The sequence below is a fragment of the Triticum urartu genome, chromosome 1A (assembly GCF_056163025.1).
Source record: "Triticum urartu cultivar PI428250 chromosome 1A, HENAU_Tu73, whole genome shotgun sequence".
In the NCBI taxonomy this organism is placed as follows: domain Eukaryota; kingdom Viridiplantae; phylum Streptophyta; class Magnoliopsida; order Poales; family Poaceae; genus Triticum; species Triticum urartu.
This window is the reverse complement of record NC_141873.1, coordinates 321,918,636-321,942,702: the sequence shown is the minus strand read 5'-3', so window position 1 is coordinate 321,942,702 and position 24,067 is coordinate 321,918,636. Positions and strand designations below refer to the sequence as shown.

General features: G+C 48.5%; 1 long non-coding RNA gene across 5 annotated transcripts in view; it reads right to left on the bottom strand.

Annotated features, from left to right (window-relative positions):
* Positions 1 to 23,768, bottom strand: part of LOC147991060 (uncharacterized) — a 56,531-nt gene extending 32,763 nt beyond the window's left edge. For 4 of the 5 annotated variants that reach the window (XR_015602233.1, XR_015602235.1, XR_015602234.1 and 1 more), the window contains exons 1-3: positions 23,286 to 23,768; positions 22,867 to 23,201; positions 6,135 to 6,268 (exon numbers count right to left, since the gene is read on the bottom strand). This is a non-coding gene — a long non-coding RNA (uncharacterized LOC147991060). Of the gene's footprint in view, positions 1 to 6,134; positions 6,269 to 21,861; positions 23,202 to 23,285 lie in introns of those variants that run through there. The other variant, XR_015602232.1, reaches the window with a different exon arrangement.
* Positions 23,769 to 24,067: the final 299 nt, after the last annotated feature.

The following is a 24,067-nucleotide window of genomic DNA, read 5'->3' as shown; positions in this document are numbered from 1 at the left end:
TCCGCCACAGGCCTGCCCCTGTTGGTCGTGTCCGCACCCGGTGTGTGGCCGCGCCCTGCGCCTCGCCTGCGGGCACGCCCGCGGCCTCCTTCCCGTGCGCGCTCACCGTGGTCGCGTCCCTGTTGGTCGCCATCGACCCCGCACCCCCCCGCCTCACCAGGACTATGCACGGCCACGCCCTTGCTCGCCTCGTCGCCGACGGTCGTGCGCCCCGGAGCTCTGCTCCGCCCCTGAACACCACCTCCGCCGTCGCAGTTCGCGCACCCCGCCCTCGGTTGTTGCCGCTGCGGCCTGGGGGCCTCGCCGTGCCGCCCCCGTGCGCTGGTCACTACTCAGGCTTCGGCCACGCCCGCGGCGCCCGTCGTCGGGTTCGCCCGCACGCCCGAACCGGTCGGGCTGGTGCCCGATACCCGGCACCCGCAAAGCCCCTCTGGGCCAATGACAGGGGGCCCCACGCCCAGAACGATTCAAAAAAAAGAAAATAATAATAATAATAAAATTAATTTATTAACTAATTAATTAAGGAATTAATTAGGTTAATTAATTATAATTAGATTAACCTAATCACTAATTAACCTAATTAACTGTTAGTTAATTAAAACAGAGTATGACGATCGAGACCCACCTGTCAGGTTGACCAAGTCAACTGCTGACGTCATGTTGACGTCATGATGACGTCAGCAGACACTATTCTGGATAATGTTGATTAAATTAAATAAATAAATCCTAAAAGTGATTTAAATCTTTTAGAATTAATATAAAATAAACCGTAGCTCGGATGGAAAAACTTTGTACATGAAAGTTGCTCAGAACGACGAGACGAATTCGGATACGCAGCCCGTTCGTCCGCCACGTGTCCCTAGCATAGTGAACCTGCAACATTTCACCTCCGGTTCATCTGTCCGAAAACGCGAAACACCGGGGATACTTTCCCGGATGTTATCCCCCTTCACCGGTATCACCTAATACCGCGTTAGGGCACCCCTAGCACCGTTACTTGCCTTGTCATGCATCGTTATGCATCTGTTTGCATTATATTTATTGTTTCTTCCCCCCTCTTCTTCCGCTAGACACCGAGACTGACGCCGCTGCTACCCAGTACGACTACGGAGTTGACGACCCCTCTCTCTTGCCAGAGCAACCAGGCAAGCCCCCCCTTGATCACCAGATATCGCCTACTCTCCTCTTTACTGCTTGCATTAGAGTAGTGTAGCATGTTACTGCTTTCCGTTATTCCTATCCTGATGCATAGCCTGTCCTTGTTACTACTGTTGTTACCATTACCTGCTATCCTACTGCTTAGTATAGAATGCTAGTGTTCCATCAGTGGCCCTACACTCTTGTCCGTCTGCCATGCTATACTACTGGGCCGTGATCACTCGGGAGGTGATCACGGGTATATTACTACATACTTTCTACAGGATACATGTGGCGACTAAAGACGGGTCGGCTTGTGGAGCACCCGCGAGTGATTCACGGATTGGGGGCTGAAAGGACCTTTGTCCCAACGGCCCTCTGTGTGGATCTTTGAGGCGGAGCGACAGGGCAGGTTCCGACCACCAAGGAGAGAGGTGGGCCTGGCCCTGGTCGGCGTTCGCGGATACTTAACACGCTTAACGAGATCTGGGTATTTGATCTGAGTTTGGCCATTTGGTCTATACGCACTAACCATCTACGCGGGAGTAGTTATGGGTATCCCGGCGTCGTGGTATCAGCCGAAGCCTTCTTGACGTCAGCGACGGAGCGACGCACGCTGGATTGGACTGGAACGCCACTAGGCTAGGTCTGCTTCCGGCCGCCCACGCAACGTGCAGGTGTGCTAAGGGCGATGGGCCTAGACCCCTGTGCGCTTAGGTTTAGACCGGCGTGCTGACCTCTCTGTTGTGCCTAGGTGGGGCTGCGACGTGTTGATCTTCCAAGGCCGGGCATGACCTAGGAAAGTGTGTCCGGCCAAATGGGATCGAGCGTGTTGGGGTATGTGGTGCACCCCTGCAGGGAAGTTAATCTATTCGAATAACCGTGATCTTCGGTAACAGGACTACTTGGAGTTGTACCTTGACCTTATGACAACTAGAACCGGATACTTAATAAAACACACCCTTCCAAGTGCCAGATACAACCGGTGGTCGCTCTCTCAGGGATACGAGGAGGGGATCGCCGGGTAGGATTATTGCTATGCGATGATACTTGGAGGACTTCAGTCTACTCCCTTCTGCATGCTGCAAGACGGAGGCTGCCAGAAGCGTAGTCTTCGAAAGGATTAGCTATCCCCCTCTTATTCTGGCTTTGTGCAGTTCAGTCCACCGATATGGCCCTTTACACATTTACCCATGCATATGTAGTGTAGCTTCTTGCTTGCGAGTACTTTGGATGAGTACTCACGGTTGCTTTCTCCTTCTTTCCCTCTATCCCTTCTACCTGGTTGTCGCAACCAGATGTTGGAGCCCAGGATCCAGACGCCACCGTTGACGACGACCCCTACTACACCGGAGGTGCCTACTACTACGTGATGCCCGCTGACGACGACCAGGAGTAGTTAGGAGGATCCCAGGCAGGAGGTCTGCGCCTCTTTCGATCTGTATCCCAGTTTGTGCTAGCCTTCTTAAGGCAAACTTGTTTAACTTATGTCTGTACTCAGTTATTGTTGCTTCCGCTGACTCGTCTATGATCGAGCTCTTGTATTCGAGCCCTCGAGGCCCCCGGCTTGTAATATGATGCTTGTATGACTTATTTTAATTGTAGAGTTGTGTTGTGATATCTTCCCGTGAGTCCCTGATCTTGATCGTACACGTTTGCGTGTATGATTAGTGTACGGTCAAGTCGGGGGCGTCACAGATCTAGGGTTACACAAGGTCGGTTACAAAGAACGGAATCTACATATCCGGTCGTCAAGCTTTCCTTCCACGCCAAGGAGAGTCCCATCCAGACTCGGGTGCAGTCTTCAGTCTTCATATCTTCACAGCCCATCAATCCGGCCCATGGCTAATAGGCCGGACGCCCGAGGACCCCTTAGTCCAGGACTCCCTCACTTGTTGTTGGCATGCATGCTATTTCTGTTAAAATAGGAGATCATTGCTATCATGGCTTATGTGATATGGGTGCTTGTGCGAGTGCAATACCTCATTCTTTACACGACGAAATTATGCATGATATTGCACCTGCCGAGTTAGAAGGTAATGATGTTACTATTAAGCTTGCCAATAGAGATACTATTTCACCAGTTGGGATTGTTAGAGATGTTGAAGTCTTGTGTGGGAAAGTTAAATATCCTACTGATTTTCTTGTTCTTGGTTCCCCACAAGATGACTTTTGTCCCATTATATTTGGTAGACTCTTCTTGAATACTGTTAATGCTAAGATAGATTTCAAAAAGGATGTTGTTACTATTGGTTTAGGGGATATGTCTCATGATTTTAATTTTGCTAAATTTCATAGACAACCCCATGATAAAGAATTGCCTAGTAAAGATGAAATTATTGGTCTTGCTTCTATTTCCGTGCCTCCTAATGATCCTTTAGAACAATATTTGCTAGACCATGAAAATGATATGTTTATGAATGAAAGAAGGGAAATAGATGAAGTATTCTTTAAACAAGGACCTATTTTAAAACACAACTTGCCTGTCGAAATTCTAGGGGATCCTCCTCCACCCAAGGGTGATCCCGTGTTTGAGCTTAAACCATTGCTGATACTCTTAAATATGCTTATCTTGTTGAAAAGATGATATATCCTGTTATTATTAGTGCTAACCTTTCAGAGCAAGAAGAAGAGAAATTATTGAAAACTCTGAAGAAGCACCGTGCTGCTATTGGATATACTCTTGATGATCTTAAGGGCATTAGTCCCACTCTATGCCAGCACAAAATAAAATTGGGGAAAGGCGCTAAACCGGTTGTTGATCACCAGCGACAGTTAAATCCTAAGACGAAAGAAGTGGTAAGAAAAGAAATACTAAAGCTTCTGGAGGTAGGTATAATTTATCCTGTTGCTGATAGTCAGTGGGTAAGTCCTGTCCATTGTGTCCCTAAGAAAGGAGGTATTACTGTTGTTCCTAATGATAAAGATGAATTGATCCCACAAAGAATTGTTACATGTTATAGAATGGTAATTGACTTCCGTAAATTAAATAAAGCTACTAAAAAGGATCATTACCCTTTACCTTTTATTGATCAAATGCTAGAAAGATTACCCAAACATACACATTTTTGCTTTCTAGACGGTTATTCTGGTTTCTGACAAAAACCTGTGTCAAAAGAGGACCAAGAAAAGACCACCTTTACTTGCCCTTTTGGTACCTTTTCTTATAGACGTTTGCCTTTTGGTTTATGCAATGCACCTGCTACCTTCCAAAGATGTATGACTGCTATATTCTTTGACTTTTGTGAAAAGATTGTTGAGGTTTTCATGGATGATTTTTCCGTATATGGAACTTCTTTTGATGATTGCTTAAGCAACCTTGATCGAGTTTTGTAGAGATGTGAAGAAACTAATCTTATCTGGAATTGGGAGAAGTGCCACTTTATGGTTAATGAAGGTATTCTCTTGGGGCATAAAGTTTCTGAATGAGGTATTGAAGTTGATAAAGCTAAAGTTGATGCTATTGAAAAGATGCCGTGTCCAAAGGACATTAAAGGTATAAGAAGTTTTCTTGGTCATGCCGATTTTTATAGGGGGTTCATTAAATACTTCTCAACAATTTCTAGGCCTCTGACTAATCTCTTACAAAAAGATGTTCCTTTTGTCTTTGATGATATTGTGTGGAAGCATTTGAAATACTTAAGAAAGCCTTGATTTCTGCACCTATTGTTCAGCCTCCTGATTGGAATTTACCCTTTGAAATTATGTGTGATGCTAGTGATTATGCTGTAGGTGTTGTTCTAGGACAAAGAGTTGATAAGAAATTAAATGTTATCCAATATGCTAGTAAAACTCTAGATAGTGCCCAGAGAAATTATGCTACTACTGAAAAGGAATTTTTAGCAGTTGTATTTGCTTGTGATAAGTTCAGACCTTATATTATTGATTCTAAAGTAATTGTTCACATTGATCATGCTGCTATTAAATATCGTATGGAAAGGAAAGATGCTAAACCTAGACTTATTAGATGGGTTCTCTTGCTACAAGAATTTGATTTGCATATTATTGATAGAAAGGGAGCTGAGAACCCCGTTGCAGACAACTTATGTAGGTTAGAGAATGTTCTTGATGACCCACTACCTATTGATGATAGCTTTCCCGATGAACAATTAGCTATCATAAATGCTTCTCCTACTGCTCCATGGTATGCTGATTATGCTAATTACATTGTTGCTAAATTTATACCACCTAGTTTCACATACCAACAAAATAAAAGGTTTTTCTATGATTTAAGATATTACTTCAGGGATGACCCACACCTTTATAAAGAAGGAGTAGATGGTGTTATTAGACGTTGTGTACCTGAGCATGAGCAGGAATAGATCCTACGCGAGTGTCACTCCGAGGCTTATGGAGGACACCATGCTGGAGATAGAACTGCACATAAGGTATTGCAATCTGTTTTTATTGGCCTACTGTCTTCAAAGATGCCCGTAAGTTTGTCTTGTCTTGTTATGAATGTCAAAGAATTGGTAATATTAGTAGACGTCAAGAAATGCCTATGAATTATTCACTTCTTATTGAACCATTTGACATTTGGGGCTTTGATTATATGGGACCGTTTCCTTCCTCTAATGGGTATACACATATTTCAGTTGCTGTTGATTACGTTACTAAGTGGGTAGAAGCTATTCCAACTAGTGTTGATCATAACACCTCTATTAAGATGCTTAAAGAAGTTATTTTTCCGAGGTTTGCAGTCCCTAGATACTTAATGACTGATGGTGGTTCACATTTTATTCATGGTGCGTTTCGTAAAGTACTTGCTAAGTATGATGTTAATCATAGAATTGCATCCTCATATCACGCACAGTCTAGTGGTCAAGTAGAATTGAGCAATAGAGAGCTTAAATTAATTTTGCAAAAGACTGTTAATAGATCTAGAAAGAATTGGTCCAAGAAACTTAATGATGCATTATGGGCCTATAGAACTGCATATAAAAATCCTATGGGTATGTCTCCATATAAAATGGTTTATGGAAAAGCATGTCACTTACCTCTCGAACTAGAACATAAGGCGTATTGGGTCATTAAAGAGCTCAACTATGACTTCAAACTTGCCAGTGAGAAGAGACTATTTGACATTAGCTCACTTGATGAGTGGAGAACCCAGGCCTATGAGAATGCCAAACTGTTTAAAGAAGAAGTTAAAACATGGCATGACAAAAGGATACAAAAACGTGAGTTTAATGTAGGTGATTATGTATTGTTATACAACTCTCGTTTAAGATTTTTTGCAGGAAAACTCCGCTCTAAATGGGAAGTTCCCTATGTTATCGAGGAGGTCTATTGTTCCGGTGCCATAAAAATCAACAACTTCGAAGGCACAAATCCAAGGGTGGTGAATGGTCAAAGAATCAAACATTATATCTCAGGTAATCCTATAAATGTTGAAACTAATGTTATTGAAACCGTAACCCCGGAGGAGTATATAAGGGACACCTTCCAGAACGTTTTAGACTCCGAAAAGGAATAGGTATGTGGTACGGTAAGTAAACCGACTCCAAAACAGTTCTAATAGCAATTTTTCTCTATTTTGGAATTTTTAAGAAAATAGGAAAATAACAAGCGGTCCGGAAAGGACACGAGGCGCCCACGAGGGTGGAGGGCGCGCCCTACCCCCCGGGCATGCCCCCTGCCTCGTGGGCACCCCATGTGCCCTCCGGACTCCGTTTTCTTGCACGATACTTCTTTTGGTCGGTAAAAATTCATTATATAATCTCCTGAAGGTTTTGACCACCGTACCATGAAAAGATCTCCTGTTTTTGTTTCGAGCTGTTTCTCTAACAGATCTAGATCACTATGACGTCTTCAAGCGCCCCCAAGGACAAGTTTTTTGAGAGGGTCATCAACCCCTACCTTACGGAGATTTTACGATCCCGAAGACTCGATCATCCTTCTATGATGGTGAGCCTATGCCTTGGAAGATGGACGACAAGCCTACATCATCAACAACTCCATCATCACTACCAGCAAAGGAGAATTGAGTATCGGGTATGGGCACTCCCCTTGGCAATTGCCAAGCTTGAGGGAGTGCCCCAGTATCGTATCACCATCATACTTTTATCTTTACCGTTTTTCTTAGTTCGATCCTTTTGGTATCTTGATCTTGTAGAATAAAGTTTTAGTATGATTTAGTTTTGAGTTTTGCTTTATGATCCTTCTATGTAATCGAGTCCGTGAGCTATATATAATAAAGATTAGTTTTGAGTCAAGGGCTTGTTTATCTTGCTATGGTCTTGAGAAAAAAGAGAGAAAGAATAAAAAGAAATAAAGAGATCATATTTATCTTATGGAGAGTAATGACTTCACATATAAAGAGTATGGTGAATAAAAGTGTTGAGAGTTGACAAACATAGTTTTGGTCATCGTTGCAATTAATAGGAAGTAATAAAGAAAGAGAGGTTTTCACATATAAATATACTATCTTGGACATCTTTTATGATTGTGAGCACTCATTAAAATATGACATGCTAAAAAGTTGATGTTGGACAAGGAAGACAACGTAATGGGTTATGTTTTCTTACATCCGAAATAAATTATATTGTCATGGATCATCCAATATGTTGAGCTTGTCTTTCCCCCTCATGCTAGCCAAATTCTTTGCACCAAGTAGAGATACTACTTGTGCTTCCAAATATCCTTAAACCCAGTTTTGCCATGAGAGTCCACAATATCTACCTATGGATTGAGTAAGATCCTTCAAGTAAGTTGTCATTGTTGCAAGCAATAAAAATTTCTCTCTAAATATGTATGATCTATTAGTTTGGAGAAAATAAGCTTTATACGATCTTGTGATGTGGAAGAAATAAAAGTGATAGACTGCATAATAAAGGTCCATATCACAAGTGGCAATATAAAGTGACGTTCTTTTGCATTATGATTTCGTGCATCCAACCATAAAAACACATGACAACCTTTGCTTCCCTCTACGAAGGGCCTATCTTTTATTTTTTGTCCTATACTTTATACAAGAGTCATGGTGATCTTCACCTTTCCTTTTTACATTTTATCCTTTGGCAAGCACTATGTGTTGGAAAGATCCTGGTATATATAGCTAATTGGATGTAAGTTATCATAAACTATTATTGTTGACATTACCCTTGAGGTAAAAGGTTGGGAGGCAAAACTATAGGCCCCTATCTTTCTCTGTGTCCGATTAAAGCTTCATACTCATAAGTATTGCGTGAGTGTTAGCAATTGTGAAAGACTAAATGATAGTTGAGTATGTGGACTTGTTGAAAAGCTCTTATATTGACTCTTTCTGATGTTATGATAAATTGCAATTGCTTCAATGATTGAGATTATAGTTTGTCAGTTTTCAATGAAGTTTCTGATTCATACTTCACATTTTGAATAGATTGTTACTTTAGCATAAGAAATCATATGACAACATATATATATATATATGTGTGTGTGTGTGTGTGTTGCTGTTCTAAGAATGATCATTATGCCCTCATGTCCGTATTTTATTTTATCGACACCTCTATCTCTAAACATGTGGACATATTTTTCGTTATCGGCTTCCGCTTGAGGACAATCGAGGTCTAAGCTTGGGGGAGTTGATACGTCCATTTTGCATCATGCTTTTATGTCACAATACTTATGCCTAAGCTTGGAGGACAAGCGAGGTCTAAACATGTGGACATATTATATCACAATACTTATGCCTATTCTCTCTTATTTTACAAGGTTTGCACGAAAAGGGAGAATGCCGACAGCAGGAATTCTGGGCTGGAAAAGGAGCAAATATTAGATACCTATTCTGCACAACTCCAAAAGTCCCTAAACTCCACGGAAGTCAATTTTAGAACATATAAAAAATATTGGGCGAAGAAAGCACCAGAGAGGGGCCACCCACCATCCACGAGGGTGGGGGCGCGCCCTACCCCTGGGCGCCCCCTGTCTCGTGGGCCCCCTGGCAGGCCTCCGGTTCCCATCTTTTTCTATATGAAGTCTTTTGCCCTGGAAAAAATCATAAGGAAGCTTTCGGGACGAAGCGTCGCCATCTCGAGGCAGAACCTTGGCGGAACCAATAAAGGGCTCCGGCGGAACTGTTCTGGCAGGGAAACATCCCTCTAGGAGGGGGAAATCATCACCATCGTCATCACCATCAATCCTCTCATCAGGAGGGGGTCAATCTCCATCAACATCTTCACCAGCACCATCTCATCTCAAACCCTAGTTCATCTCTTGTATCCAATCTTTGTCTCAAAAGCTCAGATTGGTACCTATGGGTTGCCAGTACTGTTGATTACTCCTTGTAGTTGATGCTAGTTGGTTTATTTGGTGGAAGATCATATGTTCTGATCCTTTATGCATATTAATAGCCCTATGATTGTGAACAAGAATATGATTTTTGAGTAGTTACGTTTGTTCCTGAGGACATGGGAGAAGTCTAACTATAAGTAGTGATGTGAATTTGGTATTCGTTCGATATTTTGATGAGATGTATGTTGTCTCTCCTCTAGTGGTGTCATGTGAACATCGACTACATGACACTTCACCATTATTTCGGCCTAGGGGAAGGCATTGGGAAGTAATAAGTAGATGATGGGTTGCTAGAGTGACAGAAGCTTAAACCCTAGTTTATGCGTTGCTTCGTAAGGGGCTGATTTGGATCCACATGTTTCATGCTATGGTTAGGTTTACCTTAATACTTCTTTTGTAGTTGCGGATGCTTGCAAGAGGGGTTAATCATAAGTGGGATACTTGTCCAAGTAAGGGCAGTACCCAAGTACTGGTCCACCCACATATCAAATTATCAAAGTAACGAACGCGAATCATATGAGCGTGATGAAAACTAGTTTGACGACAATTCCCATGTGTCCTCGGGACCGTTTTATTTTATATAAGACTTTGTCCAGGCTTGTCCTTTGCTACAAAAAGGATTGGGCCACCTTGCTGCACCTTGTTTACTTTTGTTACTTGTTACCCGTTACAAATTACCTTATCACAAAACTATTTGTTATCGATAATTTCAGTGCTTGCAGAGAATACCTTACTGAAAACCGCTTGTCATTTCCTTCCGCTCCTCGTTGGGTTCGACACTCTTACTTATAGAAAGGACTACAATAGATCCCCTATACTTGTGGGTCATCACTTTGTTCTCGCATGAGCTAATCACGGGCAGACGAGCTAGGGTGCGTGACACGGTGCCTCGTCACCACTGGAGCCGCGCGCCGGTTGTCTTTCTTTAGGATTTTCGCATGAGACGACTGGGCACGGCGTCTGTGCTCGGGTCCGTCCCTGCAGCATCGATAAACCCAACGGTTGAGCTTTGTCTGGCACGCCGTCCCCGTTAACGTCATCTTCTGGGGTCGTTGGTGTTTGGCCTTCTCACGTGATAGCCTCAGGAGATTCATGCGGCGTAGGTTATCTAACCATCTCGCAGGGTCATCACAAGTGTTCCAAATCAAATCGAGGTGCAACCTGCCTTCAGGTGCCTCGTGAGTCCCGCGCTGGCTCACGAGTGCCCAAACACACCTCCTCTAGCCTTGCCGTGCAAGTCACGTGTCAGGGCGGGGCTGTACACGCCCCGGGGGCTTCACTCAGAGGGAGCCCCCACCCACGCACCAGTGGAAGCACCATGCTCCGCGCTGGCAGTCGACACGGTCGAGGAGGGGCTATGCCCGTGCAAGTGCAAAAGCGCCATGCTCCGTGCTGGTGATAAACAACTAGGGGCGGCCTCACAGTTGCATTAACCTCAGGGAGCCGCCAGGCTCGGTGTTCAGCTTCATCACAACACTTTCCCTTTGGGAGAGTCGTGCGAGGGGGCTGGGCACGGGGGCTACGCTTAGGTCACGCCCAACATACGCCACCCTGCCAGGTCCCTCGGACCTGGTCTTTGCGCGGGCCTCCCGAGCGGGACCTCAGTGAGGAAATGTATGGAGGCCCGTTCGTACGTCAAGGGGGACTCCTAAGCATCGCGACTCAGGAGCTTAACTGGTCACATAGCCCCTCACCCCTTGGTCTTGTCCTGGCGATCCTGACGACCCAACGGCGACTGAGGTATGTGCGGGGCTGGGCCCTACCGATGTAGAACGCTAAGGCGTACTCTCGAATCTCCTTCCCAAGGGTTGTTTGTACGTCAAGGGGGACTCCTGAGCATCGCGACTCAGGAGCCTAACTGGTCACGTAGCCCCTCACCCCCTGGTCTCGTCCTGGTGATCCAGACGACCCAGCAGTGGCTGAGGTATGCGCGGGGCCGGGCCCTGCTGTCACGCCCAATATGTGATACTATCCTAAAGAGACTGGAAGGTCCCACCAAGGATAGAAACGCATATTGACACGCTTTTGCAAGGTGGATATCATTACATCAACCATTACATAATAGATGGGGATACATACAAGGCATACAAATGCCGCAAGGATACATCAATACAACATACAAGAGTACACAAACCAAAGCTCTAACGACATCCACCCTGCTAGCCCAGGCTGTCGACCAGGAACCTATCCCCTGAACGAAGAAGAAGCAGGAGAAGAACTCCAACACAAGCAAACGTCGTGCTCACGTCGAAACATTGCATTACCTATACCTGCAACTGTTGGTGTAGTAATATGTGAGCCACAAGGACTCAGCAATCCCATTACCATGGGTATCAAGACTAGCAAAGCTTAATGGGTAGGAAAGGATAAGTGGTGAGGTTGCAGCAGCGACTAAGCAAAGTATGGTGGCTAGCTTACGAATACAAGAGTAAGATGAGAAACTACCCAAACGGTCGTAAACTAGTGATGATCAATAAGTGATCCTGGACTACTTATGTTCAAACATAACCCCACCGAGTTCTCCTCTCGAACTTCCACGAAAGGAGACAGTCACGGTTACGCAACGCGGTTGGTGTATTTTAAAAGAGTTTACTTCAAGTATTCTACAACCGGATATAAACAAATTCCCATCTGCCACATAATCGCGGGCACGGCTCTCAAAAGTTTAAACCCTGCAGGGGTGCCCCAACTTAGCCCATGACAAGCTCATGATCCGTGGAGCCAATCCTCCATCGCGAGACCCTCTGATCAGACTCGAAATCCCGGCGCAAAAGACATTTTGACAATGGTAAAACTAATCCAGCAAGACCTCCCGGCGTGCCGACACCCTGATAGTAGCCGCACGTATCTCGTATCAGGCCATGTCTGGATGGGACATCCTACGAGTAAAACCAGCCCTCGAGTTTCCCTGAGGTGGCCCCGCAGTCTACCCGTTTGGGACCAAGACCATCAGCACTGGCCCCCTGCTATGTAGAAAAACCTCGGGTTCGCGACGCCCTATGCCAATTAACTATTAGGTTCAAGTATTATTATGGAAAATGTTAAAACAAAAGTTGGGCCTTGCTGGAAGAGTTTTATTCAAAGTGAAACGTCAAGAGGGTCCCATACCCCTCATTGTGTTAGGGACGCAAAATCAAGGAACATAACACCGGTATGATGGAAACTAGGGCGGCAAGAGTGGAACAAAACACCAGGCATAAGGCCGAGCCTTCCACCCTTTACCAAGTATATAGATGCATTAATTAAATAAGAGATATTGTGATATCCCATGATATCCATGTCCCAACATGGAACAACCTGCAACTAGCAACGCTATAAGAGGGGCTGAGCAAAGCGGTAACATAACCAAACAACGGTTTGCTAGGAAGGGTGAAAAGGTTAGAGGCTATCATGGCAATTTGGGAGGCTTGATAAATAAGTGGTAGGTGGTGCGACATAGCGATAGCATCGAGACAACTAGCATAACAAAGATAGTAGTGAGATCCAAAGTGACGGTCATCTTGCCTGAAATCCCCCTAGGAAGAAGAATGAGTCCATGAAGAAGACAAGCCAACGTAGTCGAACGGATCCTCACAATAGCAATCTAACCGGAACTATCAAGGAGAAGCACAACCAGAAATAAACAAACATCAAGGTAAAAAACCATCACATAAACATGGCATGATGCACAATCAAGTATGATGCATGTCCGGTTCAATGAGGCATTGTCGGTGTCAAAACCGGTGGATCTCGGGTAGGGGGTCCCGAACTGTGCGTCTAGGCCGGATGGTAACATGAGACAAGGGACACGAAGTTTTACCCAGGTTCGGGCCCTCTCGATGGAGGTAAAACCCTATGTCCTGCTTGATTAATATTGATGATATGGGTAGTACAAGAGTAGATCTACCACGAGATCGAGGAGGCTAAACCCTAGAAGCTAGCCTATGGTATGATTGTTGACGTGTATGTTGTCCTACGGACTAAAACCCTCCGGTTTATATAGACACCGGGTAGGGTTCGGGTTACATAGAGTCGGTTACAATGGTAGGAGATCTACATATCCGTATCGCCAAGCTTGCCTTCCACGCCAAGGAAAGTCCCTTTCGAAGACGGTACGAAGTCTTCAATCTTGTATCTTCATAGTCCAGGAGTCCGGCTGAAGGTATAGTCCGGCTATTCGAACACCCCCTAATCCAGGACTCCCTCAGTAGCCCCTAAACCAGGCTTCAATGACGACGAGTCCGGCACGCATATTGTCTTCGGCATTGCAAGGCGGGTTCCTCCTCCAAGTACTTCATAGAAGATAGTGAACACAAAGATAGTGTCCGGCTTTGCAAAATAAGTTTCCACATATTGCCATAGAGAGAATAATATTTGCACCAATCTAATCTGTTGACGTATTCCGTAGCGTGTTACACCACGGCCAAGCCTTGATTCGAGTCGTTTCATTATCCCACCTCAGCGCGTCATGCGAGGTAGTTTCCTTGGCACGTCTTGTTAAAGCAGAGATCGTGTCCCCTTATCCCAGGATTCTCATCAATACGGGCGTGGGTAACCCAACCGCACCATCGATAACGGCGCTTGGAGATAAGCGAGTTTTACCAGGCTGGTGGGGACATGTAGTTGCAACCACTCATATAAGGGGATAAAGATCCACCTTTTCACCTACGCCTTCTTCCTCCTTCGCCTATCCATTCTTGTGCACTCGAGCTCCAGCGCCCAAGTCCACACTCCCCACCTCAACCTTCTCTAGCCATGTCCGGAGCAGGAGGCAAGTGGATGGTCTCCTCCGTCATGGAGGGACATATCAAAAAGCTGAGGAAGGCCGGATACCTGTCTAACGACATCGCGTACCGGCTCCCCAAGAAGGGGCAGCTCATCCCCACCCCTAGGCCCCATGAGAGGGTGGTGTTTCTCCCCCATTTCCTCCGCGGACTGGGCTTCCCTCTCCACCCATTTGTCCGGGGGCTCATGTTCTACTACGGCCTGGATTTCCACGATCTGGCCCCGAACTTCGTCCTCAACATCTCGGCGTTTATCGTCATGTGCGAGGCCTTCCTCCGCATCCGCCCCCATTTCGGCCTATGGCTCAAGACTTTCAACGTCAAGCTGAAGGTGGTGCGCGGCAGCCAAGCGGAGTGCGGAGGCGCCATGGTGGGTAAGATGGCCAACGTCCTATGGCTCGAGGGCTCCTTTGTGGAGACCCTGAAGGGGTGGCAATCGGGGTGGTTTTACATCACCGAGCCGCGCGACGCCGAATGGGTCACACCCCCCGAGTTCCGGTCCGGACCCCCAACTCGGCTCACGTCCTGGAAAGAGACGGGCCTGTCGTGGGGTAAAAAAGGAGAGCTGACCGGACTCCAAACATGCGTCAAAACCCTGGTGGACAAGAATCTCAAACTTGTCAATGTAGTCCAGGTTATGCTCATCCGCTTGATCCTCCCGTGCCAACAACGAGCTTTCAACCTGTGGGAGTTCGACCCGGCGCGGCACCAAACTCTGAGCAGGCTCTTCGACACGACGTACGAAGATGCCTGGAAGGTGCTTTTCAAGGGCGCCGAGGCTCCCGCATCCGCTACTGAGGATCGCGGATTCAGTGCGCAGCATCACGCTCTCGTGGTAAGCTGTTTTTTTTCCTTTTACAGGGTATCAGTTTTTCATAGTTTGACTCTATGCGGGATCTAAGCTCCCTTTCCTTTGAAAGGATTGGCAGGTGACGTCCGGACAGATCAACTGTCCGGCCCCTTTGCCCGAAGGCCAAGCGGACGCTAGCTTGGCGAGGCTGCTGGTTCCGGCACCCTATATGGTGCCGGAGAAGAAGGTCAAGAAGAAGGCCACAGGGACTCGAAAGAGTGCCCGACACCCGGAGGTGTCGGATTCATCATCCGACGAATCCAAGACGCACTCCTCCCGCGAAGACGAGGAGGAGGAAGAAGAGACCCCTCCCCCTCCAGCGGGGGAAGGGAAGAAAAGGAAGGCCGCCCCAACTGGGGAGGCTGAAGGGTCCAAGAAGGGGAAAATCCTTCCTCCGGACTGCTCCACCGATGCCGACGGCGGCGGAGAGGAGTGGGCGCCTAGGGCCAAGCCCCTGGCCAAATCATAAGTATCCGGATACTAGAGTAATTCATAGTATTCGTTTATTGCACAGCTTTCCCTCATGTCGAATATGTTTATGCAGCCCACCCAAAGACCGGCTCGACGCGTCGTCGAGCGGCTCACTGGACTCGTCGGATGTGAACTCGCTTCCGACGGCTTCCTCCCCCCGCCCTACGGACGACACCGAAGTGTTGTCGCAACAGGTTCCCAGCCGGGAGGAGGTGGTCCTGGAGGCGCCGCAAGGCGACCTCCCAGACTCCAGGAGTAAAGGGGATGAAACCCCCCAGGGCTCCAAGTCCGGCTCTAGGCCGGACACCGCTCCGGAACCTTCAAAGGTTCCAGAGTCCAGCGGGGGACCTCCTTCCAAGGGGAGCAAGTCCACCATGCCAGCGGCCCCCGTCCAACCGGAGGCGCCGGACAATATGTTGGAGGCGCTCCAAGGCGCCTCCATTGACGAGGAGCACCGCGCTATTATGAGTGCGGTGGTCCAGAAGGTTCAGTCCGCCAACAACGGACTGACTGAAGCTTGTACTAGCCTTTTGACAGGCTTTGAGGTAAGTAACGAATGTGTAAATAATAGTACCGCATAGACAGTAGCCCCTGATGCTCTGTTTGGCATTCGGGAAGAAAAGTCGAATAGATGATCAAATAGAATTCACAGGAGTCTAACAAAAATGAGTCAATATGCATATGAAGGCTTCCCTGCTTGCGTCCGCCGCACTGACTGCGGAAGTGGACACGCTAAAGCAGAACCTTGAGCGGTCCGAGCAAGAGCTCGGTCGTGCCAAGAAGCAGCTCGAGGACAATGAAGGTAAGAAATACCTTGTTTAAATATATATAAAAAAGGTGCAATTGCAAAAAATGACAGGATTATCGTGGCTATTATAGGGGCCACATCTGAGGTGGCGACCCTTAAGCAAGCGCTGGACGAGGCTGAGAAGAGGGCGGACTCGGAGCGCACCGAGTGGGAGAAGTATGAGGCCGAGGTTGGCAAGGTGCGGCAAGAGCTCCAGGATCTCATGGAAAAACATGAGAGTTTGGAGCTTGACCCGAAGACGCAAGCGTCCGAGCTCGCTGTGGCTGTCGAAAATGCCAAGTCTGCCAAGGCCGAATCCTAGAATACCCTCCTGGAGTTGGATGAGGTGAAGAAGATAGCGGCGGGTAAGGCATTCTTTATGCAAAGCAAATACATAAACGTGAGTTACTTGTTACTTACCCGAATCCAGAGCTCTCCAGGAGCATTCACAGATCTTCCCCGGAGTGTATCCGATGCCGTCGCATTCTATCGAGCCGAGGAGGGCAGCTCGACGGAGAAGGTGTTCTGGTCTCAGTACGCTGAGGCCGGACACCCCGTGCCCCTAAGCGACCAGCTGAAGCAACTGGTCGAGCTCCACAAGGCGGCCGAACAGGCCATGAAGGGCCTCATTGTTCGGCTGTGGCCTGGAGGGGCTCTACCTGGGAGCTATTTCGGGCTGGTGCGGCGGTTGGTGGAGGCCTGTCCAAGGCTTGAAGTCATCAAGCGCTCCGTCTGCATTGAAGGTGCCCGTAGGGCCCTTGCCCGTGCTAAGGTGCACTGGGGCAAGCTGGATGCTGAGAAGCTGGTGAAGGACGGGCCACCGCCCGGGAAAGAGCATCGCAAGCCCGAGAATTACTATAAGGATGTTTTGAAGGGTGCCCGCCTTGTGGCGGATGAATGTTCTAGGGATGTAATTTTTGAGTGAAACTTGCTCGTTTTGTCCTGTGCGCTGAAAACTTGTTTATATGCGCTAAGCAATGCTCTTGGAATTTAAAATATTACCTTCTGTGCGGCTGTTTATCAATTCTGAGAGATGGCGAGTCGTCGGCTTCTGCCCCTGTGCCGCTAGTGCTGGGGTGTTCGGGGATAAACCTGAGCGCTCTTTTTCCCATGTTTGGGTCCTTCGAGGGAGGCGCTCAGCCCAACGAACAAGGCAATCGGACTATAATGCGTGAACACTCTCACTTAGCCATAGAATTCTATAATTTTAAATTTTGGTGAAGCCCCTGGTATTCGGAAGACCGAGTTCGGGGCGCTATCCACGCCTTGGCCGGACAGAGCCGTCTCCTCGCCCTAAGCGGCATAAGTCTTTAGGGACTCGAAAAAACCTCTCGAACAGCGACCAGCTCTCGCATCATCATGACGGTCAGTTTTAGCTTTCTCCAATGAGGTGCTCGACCCAGCTCAACTGGGGCACAATCGCAGTGGTTCTCCTAGTGCTACCTTAGCCGATATAGCGGAACGTAAGGCACCAAAACATAAGAGCCGGGCAAACCCAACTATTGACCCAAGACATGATTCGGAGCCGATGCATATAATGCTATAAGTTCAGGGTGCCGCACTTATTAAAGTGTTCAGACTTCTCACACCATATTGAGGGGTACTAAAGCCCCTGGCGTATTTTGGCCATACCAACGTGTACGGGTGCAACATGTCGTTAAGGAACATATATAAAGAAAAAAAGGTAATGCAAAAACAGACGAAAGCTATGCATTATTTATTAAAAAGGGCTGCGATCAAAGCAAAACGATACAAATAATGCAATAAGTGGAAGGTTGGACTAGTTAACATGTCCGTTCCAGGGGCAAGCTGCAGAATCGTATGCGGAACGGGTATACTGCTCGTGATAGAGACCACCTGGGAGTTCCGTAGTGTGGCGTGGCTTGTCTGCTTCCCTGGTTCTTGCATCGTTTGTGCGGCAATTGAACTGCCGAACAGGCCTTCCGAAGGATGAAGTCCTGAAAGTACGAGAAAATTAAAAAATAGGCAGCCCCTGGTACGGTTTAAGCCGTGTTTTGGGCGTGCCGTGATGGTGCCCCTCCCCCTGTGCCCATGGTATCTCTAGAGCGTAGTTATGTACGTGAAGTACTGGCGTCGCCTTTTTGCGAGGGTTGGGGTTGGGGCCGCATTGCTATGCCTGCTCGGATCGTGCCAGGCGGTCTTGTTGTAGGTTACTCCGGGCGCGCTTGAGGTGTCCGGTCGTTTAGTGGCCGGACTGGAGAACTGCCTGGAGAGGCTGCTTTGAACTTCCGCTGCAAGGGCCGCCGTGTGCTCCTCCGTTCGGAGGGAGCGTTCGGTGTTTCCATTGACCGTAATTACTCCTCGAGGGCTGGCATCTTAAGCTTAAGGTATGTGTAATGCGGTACCGCATTGAACTTAGCGAATGCGATTCGCCCGAGCAGTGCGTGATAGCCACTGCGAAACGGGACTATGTCGAAGATTAACTCCTCGCTTCGGAAATTATCCGGAGATCCGAAGACCACTTCAAGTGTGACTGAGCCTGTACAGTTGGCCTCTACACCTGGTATTACGCCTTTAAAGGTCATTTTGGTGGGCTTAATCCTCGAGGGATCTATGCCCATTTTCCGCACTGTATCCTGGTAAAGCAGGTTCAGTCTACTGCCGCCGTCCATAAGGACTCTAGTGAGATGAAATCCGTCAATAATTGGGTCTAGAACCAATGCGGCGAATCCGCCATGACGGATGCTAGTGGGATGGTCCCTTCGATCAAAGGTGATCGGGCAGGAGGACCATGGGTTGAACTTTGAGGCGACCGGCTCTACCGCGTATACGTCCCTTAACGCACGCTTCCGCTCCCTTTTGGGGACATGGGTTGCGTATATCATGTTCACCGTCCGCACTTGTGGGGGAAAACCCTTCTGTCCATTGTTGTTCGGTGGCCGGGGCTCCTCGTCGTCATCGGTATGCAGCCCCTTGTCTTCATTTTCGGCGTTTAACTTGCCTGCGTGCTTGAACACCCAACAGTCCCTATTGGTGTGATTGGCTGGCTTTTCGGGGGTGCCATGTATCTGGCACGAGCGGTCGAGTATTCGGTCCAAACTGGACAGGCCCCTAGGATTCCTTTTGAATGGCTTTTTCCGCTGACCGGATTTAGAGCCTCTGAATCCGGCATTAACTGACATATCCTTAGCATTGTCGCCATTAATGTGGCGCTTCTGCTTGTGGCGACGCGACCTGCCACTACTGTCCCTGGTGTCCGAATTACTAGGGTTCTTGGTCATATTATTGCTATGAGCAAGCCAGCTGTCTTCGCCCGCGCAAAAGTGGGTCATGAGTGTCGTGAGTGCTGCCATAGATTTTGGCTTTTCCTGTCCAAGGTGCCGGGCTAGCCACTCGTCACGGATATTGTGTTTGAAGGCTGCTAGGGCCTCAGCGTCCGGACAGTCAACTATTTGATTTTTCTTTGTTAGGAACCGTGCCCAGAATTGCCTGGCCGATTCCTCTGGCTACTGAATTACGTGACTTAGGTCATCAGCATCTGGGGGTCGCACGTAAGTGCCCTGGAAGTTCTCGACGAATGCGGCTTCCAGGTCCTCCCAACAACTGATTGATCCTGTTGGCAAGCTGTTAAGCCAATGCCGAGCTGGTCCTTTAAGCTTGAGTGGGAGGTATTTGATGGCGTGGAAATCATCGCCGCGGGCCATGTGGATATGAAGGAGATAATCCTCGATCCATACCGCCGGATCTGTTGTGCCATCATATGATTCGATGTTTACGGGTTTGAAACCCTCGGGGATTTGATAATCCATTATTTCGTCCATAAAGTAGAGTGGGTGTGCGGCGCCTCTGTACTGGGCTATATCATGACGTAGCTCCAACGAGCCTTATCTACTGTGTTCGGTCACGCCGAATTTGTGGCCGGCGTGACGGTTACCGTCTCGAGCCGTGGGGCTCCCACGCAATCCGTAGATCGATCTTGTTTGCCTTGCCTTGTCCTCCAACATGTCTCGTAAGTCCGGCGCATATTCCCGTGCCTTGGTACAGGGTGCGGCTTGAGTGGAGGGCCGAGAGGCCTCTTTGTCGCGACCACGAGGTGGCCGGTTGGCCGCATCAAGTGCTTCCTCCTCTAATCGGGGTAGCAACCTGCGCTTTGGGTAGCTTTTGGAGGGGCGTTTGAGTTTATGCTCTTCGGCCGCAAGGACTTCAGTCCATCTGCCGACTAGCAAATCTTGATCAGCTCTAAGCTGTTGCTGTTTTTTCTTGAGGCTTCTTGCCGTGGCCATAAGCCTGCGTTGAAAACGCTTTTGCTCGACGGGATCCTCTGGCACGACGAATTCGTCGTCGTCAAGGCTTGCCTCGTCTTCGGAGGGAGGCATATAATTATCGTCCTCGACCTCTCTGTCTGCCGCTCTCTCATGAGGGCTGGTTTCTCCATCCTCCTGCGCTAAATCTTGCTGGAGGGGGTTTTCTTCGGCGCTTTCTGGAGTATTATTATCTCCCGTGCTGGAATCACCGTGTTTGTTTTGGCGGGATTTTGAGCAGCGCCGCTGACGCCGGCGCTTAGGCTGTTTCTTGGAGGGGTCATCCTCCGTTGTTCCATCGCCATCTCCCTCTTTTGGGGTTTCCACCATGTATGTCATACCATGAGGTGGCTTTCCAGGGCCTAGTAGGCGCTGGTTCTTCATCATCTCCTTCATCGGCGTCCATACCGTCGATGTCCTCGGAGTTGAAGTCGAGCATGTCGGTTAAGTCGTCGACAGTGGCTATAAAGTGGGTGGTGGGTGGGCTTTGAATTTCTTCATCGTCTGTACCCCAACCTTGCTGACCATAGTCCGGCTAGGGCTCTCCTGATAAAGAGAGAGACTTCAGTGACTTCAGGATATCGCCGAAAGGCGAGTGCTGAAAGATGTCCGCGGCAGTGAACTCCATGATCGGCGCCCAATCGGATTCGATCGGCAGGGCGCGGAGGGTTCGGAGTCCGGAGAGGAGGCCGGCTCCTTGGAGTCACGAGTCTCGCAGAGTACAGGGCTGGTGCTTGGCTCAATCGCCGTTGGGGTCGCAGCCCCCGAGGTGGCGCCCAGCCGCCCAACCTCGATTGGCGCAATTGGCTCCGAATTAAGGGTCAGAGCCGAAGCGGGTGCGGCCTCCAGGGCACTGTTCGGCGGCAGAGCTAGATCATGCTCGTCGTGACAGTGCGGCACGCTCGGTAGTGGCTCAAATCCGTCGAAGATCAAGTCCCCGCGGATGTCAGCCATGTAGTTAAAACTTCCACATCTGACCTGACGGCCAGTGGCATAGCTTTCGATCTGCTCCAGACGGCCAAGCGAATTGGCCCACAGTGCGAAGCCGCCAAAGACGAAGATCTGTCGGGGGAGGAAGGTCTCACCCTGGACTGCATCACTATCGATGATCGTAAGAGCCATCAAGCCTGACGGCGACGACACAGAGGAACTCTCAAAGAAAGCACCAATGTCAGTGTCAAAACCGGCGGATCTCGGGTAGGGGGCCCGAACTGTGCGTCTAGGCCGGATGGTAACAGGAGACAAGGGACACGAAGTTTTACCCAAGTTCGGGCCCTCTCGATGGAGGTAAAACCCTACGTCCTGCTTGATTAATATTGATGATATGGGTAGTACAAGAGTAGATCTACCACGAGATCGAGGAGGCTAAACCCTAGAAGCTAGCCTATGGTATGATTGTTGACATGTATGTTATCCTACGGACTAAAACCCTCCGGTTTATATAGACACCGGGTAGGGTTAGGGTTACATCGAGTCGGTTACAATGGTAGGAGATCTATATATCCGTATCGCCAAGCTTGCCTTCTACGCCAAGGAAAGTCCCTTCCGGACACGGGAAGAAGTCTTCAATTTTGTATCTTCATAGTCCAGGAGTCCGGCTGAAGGTATAGTCCGGCTATCCGAACACCCCCTAATCCAGGACTCTCTCAGGCATGGCATGGCAAAGTGCACGAATAATACTACAAGTTAAGTGGAGCTCAATATGCAACGAGTTGCATATTGACGAAACACCACATTCAATTACTTAGTTCACTCTCGTTTATGTACCCAACAATATAAATATTGTTAATCATGGCAAGAGGTGAAACATAATAAAACTACCTATCTAGGCAAGTTTAAATGAGGCCGGAAATAACAAACGACAATTTCGGAAAATCCTCATGTGCATATTTTAGATTTGGTACTGTTCTGCCCTAAACCATAATTTAGAGTTGTTAAACATGCAAGATGAGTGCACCATGTTAAAATAGACATTTTTCTACCCCATTTATATATAAAGTTTATTTAAAAAGGAGCTACGGTTATTTAGTTATGAAATACATCATTTTAGCAAGGCATTTGAGCAAATTTAATCAAACAACATTTTGAAAATTTTAAACATAGATGAAAGTGGCATATTATGAAACGCATTTTACATGTTTAAATCATTTTAATCCGATGCACAGTTTATGAGTTATTATATGCAGGATGTTTGAGGGTTTTTTTGCAAAACTGGCATTTATTGGAATAATAGGCAAATTCATTCAGGGAAAAAACACGGGATGAATCTGGCTGGTCCCAACAGGAACATGCGCTGGGGAGGGGGGGGGGGGGGGGGCAGCTCACCATGGGCTCGACCCAGTCGGTGGAAGAGGCCGCAAAAGGCGTGGCGAGCTGGGCCTGCAGCGGTGTGGCCAACTCGGTGGATCTGGAGGTAGACGGGCGCAGCGCTGGGCCGGCTTGGGATCGACGCCAAGGTCAACGAGGGAAAACAGGAGCGTTGCGCTCTGCTCGTCGTCTCGTTCCTGAAGCAGGGGATCGAGCAGTGGGGGTCGAAGGCAGGCAGCGACGCAGCTTCACAGGCAAGGGCGCATGCGTCGGGGAAGGCTTGTAGCGCAGCTCCCGACGCCGGATCTGGGCGGCGGCGCGATGGAGCTCATCCATGGCGCGAGCAAGGCGACCTGGAGAGACAGAGATGCGGTCAGGAGTGAAAACAGGGGGAGGGAAGGAGAGAGAGACACAGGGAGATGGCAGAGAGCAACGACCTGTTGGTGGTGGTGCTTCGATGAGCCTTGGGCGGCACACACCGGCAAGGACGACGGGGACAAGGAGAGGCCGAGGCGCAGTTGCTGGTTCCGGCGAACTCTGGATGAAGCGGCGAGGACCTTGGGGTGACGCAGATGACCGCGAGGCAGGAGGAGGCATGTGGTGCTGGTGGCCTGCTCCGACGAGCTGGGACTCCAGCGAGCAACCGGAGGCGACGATGGTCGGAGAGGCACTCGGGCGTGAGGTCCTTGCGACTAGAGATTGAGTGCATAGGGCATCAGGCTCCTCCCGAACGTGGCTGGCGGCGTGGGGATCGAGAGGTGGCTGGCTCAGGTTGGCTGCGAGGGGATTTTTTGGATCAGGGGTCGGGCAAGATTGGCGGGGATCAACGGATGGAAGGATCGATGGTGACTGATTGGCTCGATGAAGAAAACGAGGGAGGTAGGTGGCGGCGGCGGGTGAAGGGATGGATGGATGGTACATCTAGGTCTAGGGTTTCATCTGTTTAAATACCATGTAGGAAATGGGTTGGGCTATCTAGCCCCTCCAATCATAATTGACCGGACGAAAAAACGATAGGCTAGGGAGTCCAAACAATGAACTGAATATGATTAGGGGATGTTTGGAGATGACCCGGACCCAACGGTGATGACTGAGCGGGACGGGTTCGGGTATGTTTCGGACGCGCGCGAGGGGTTTGACAAAAGGCCATGGAGACAAGGGGGTTTGAGAACTGAGTAGAGAGACTCTGGCTTAGGCAAGAGAGAAAAACAAAGCTCCA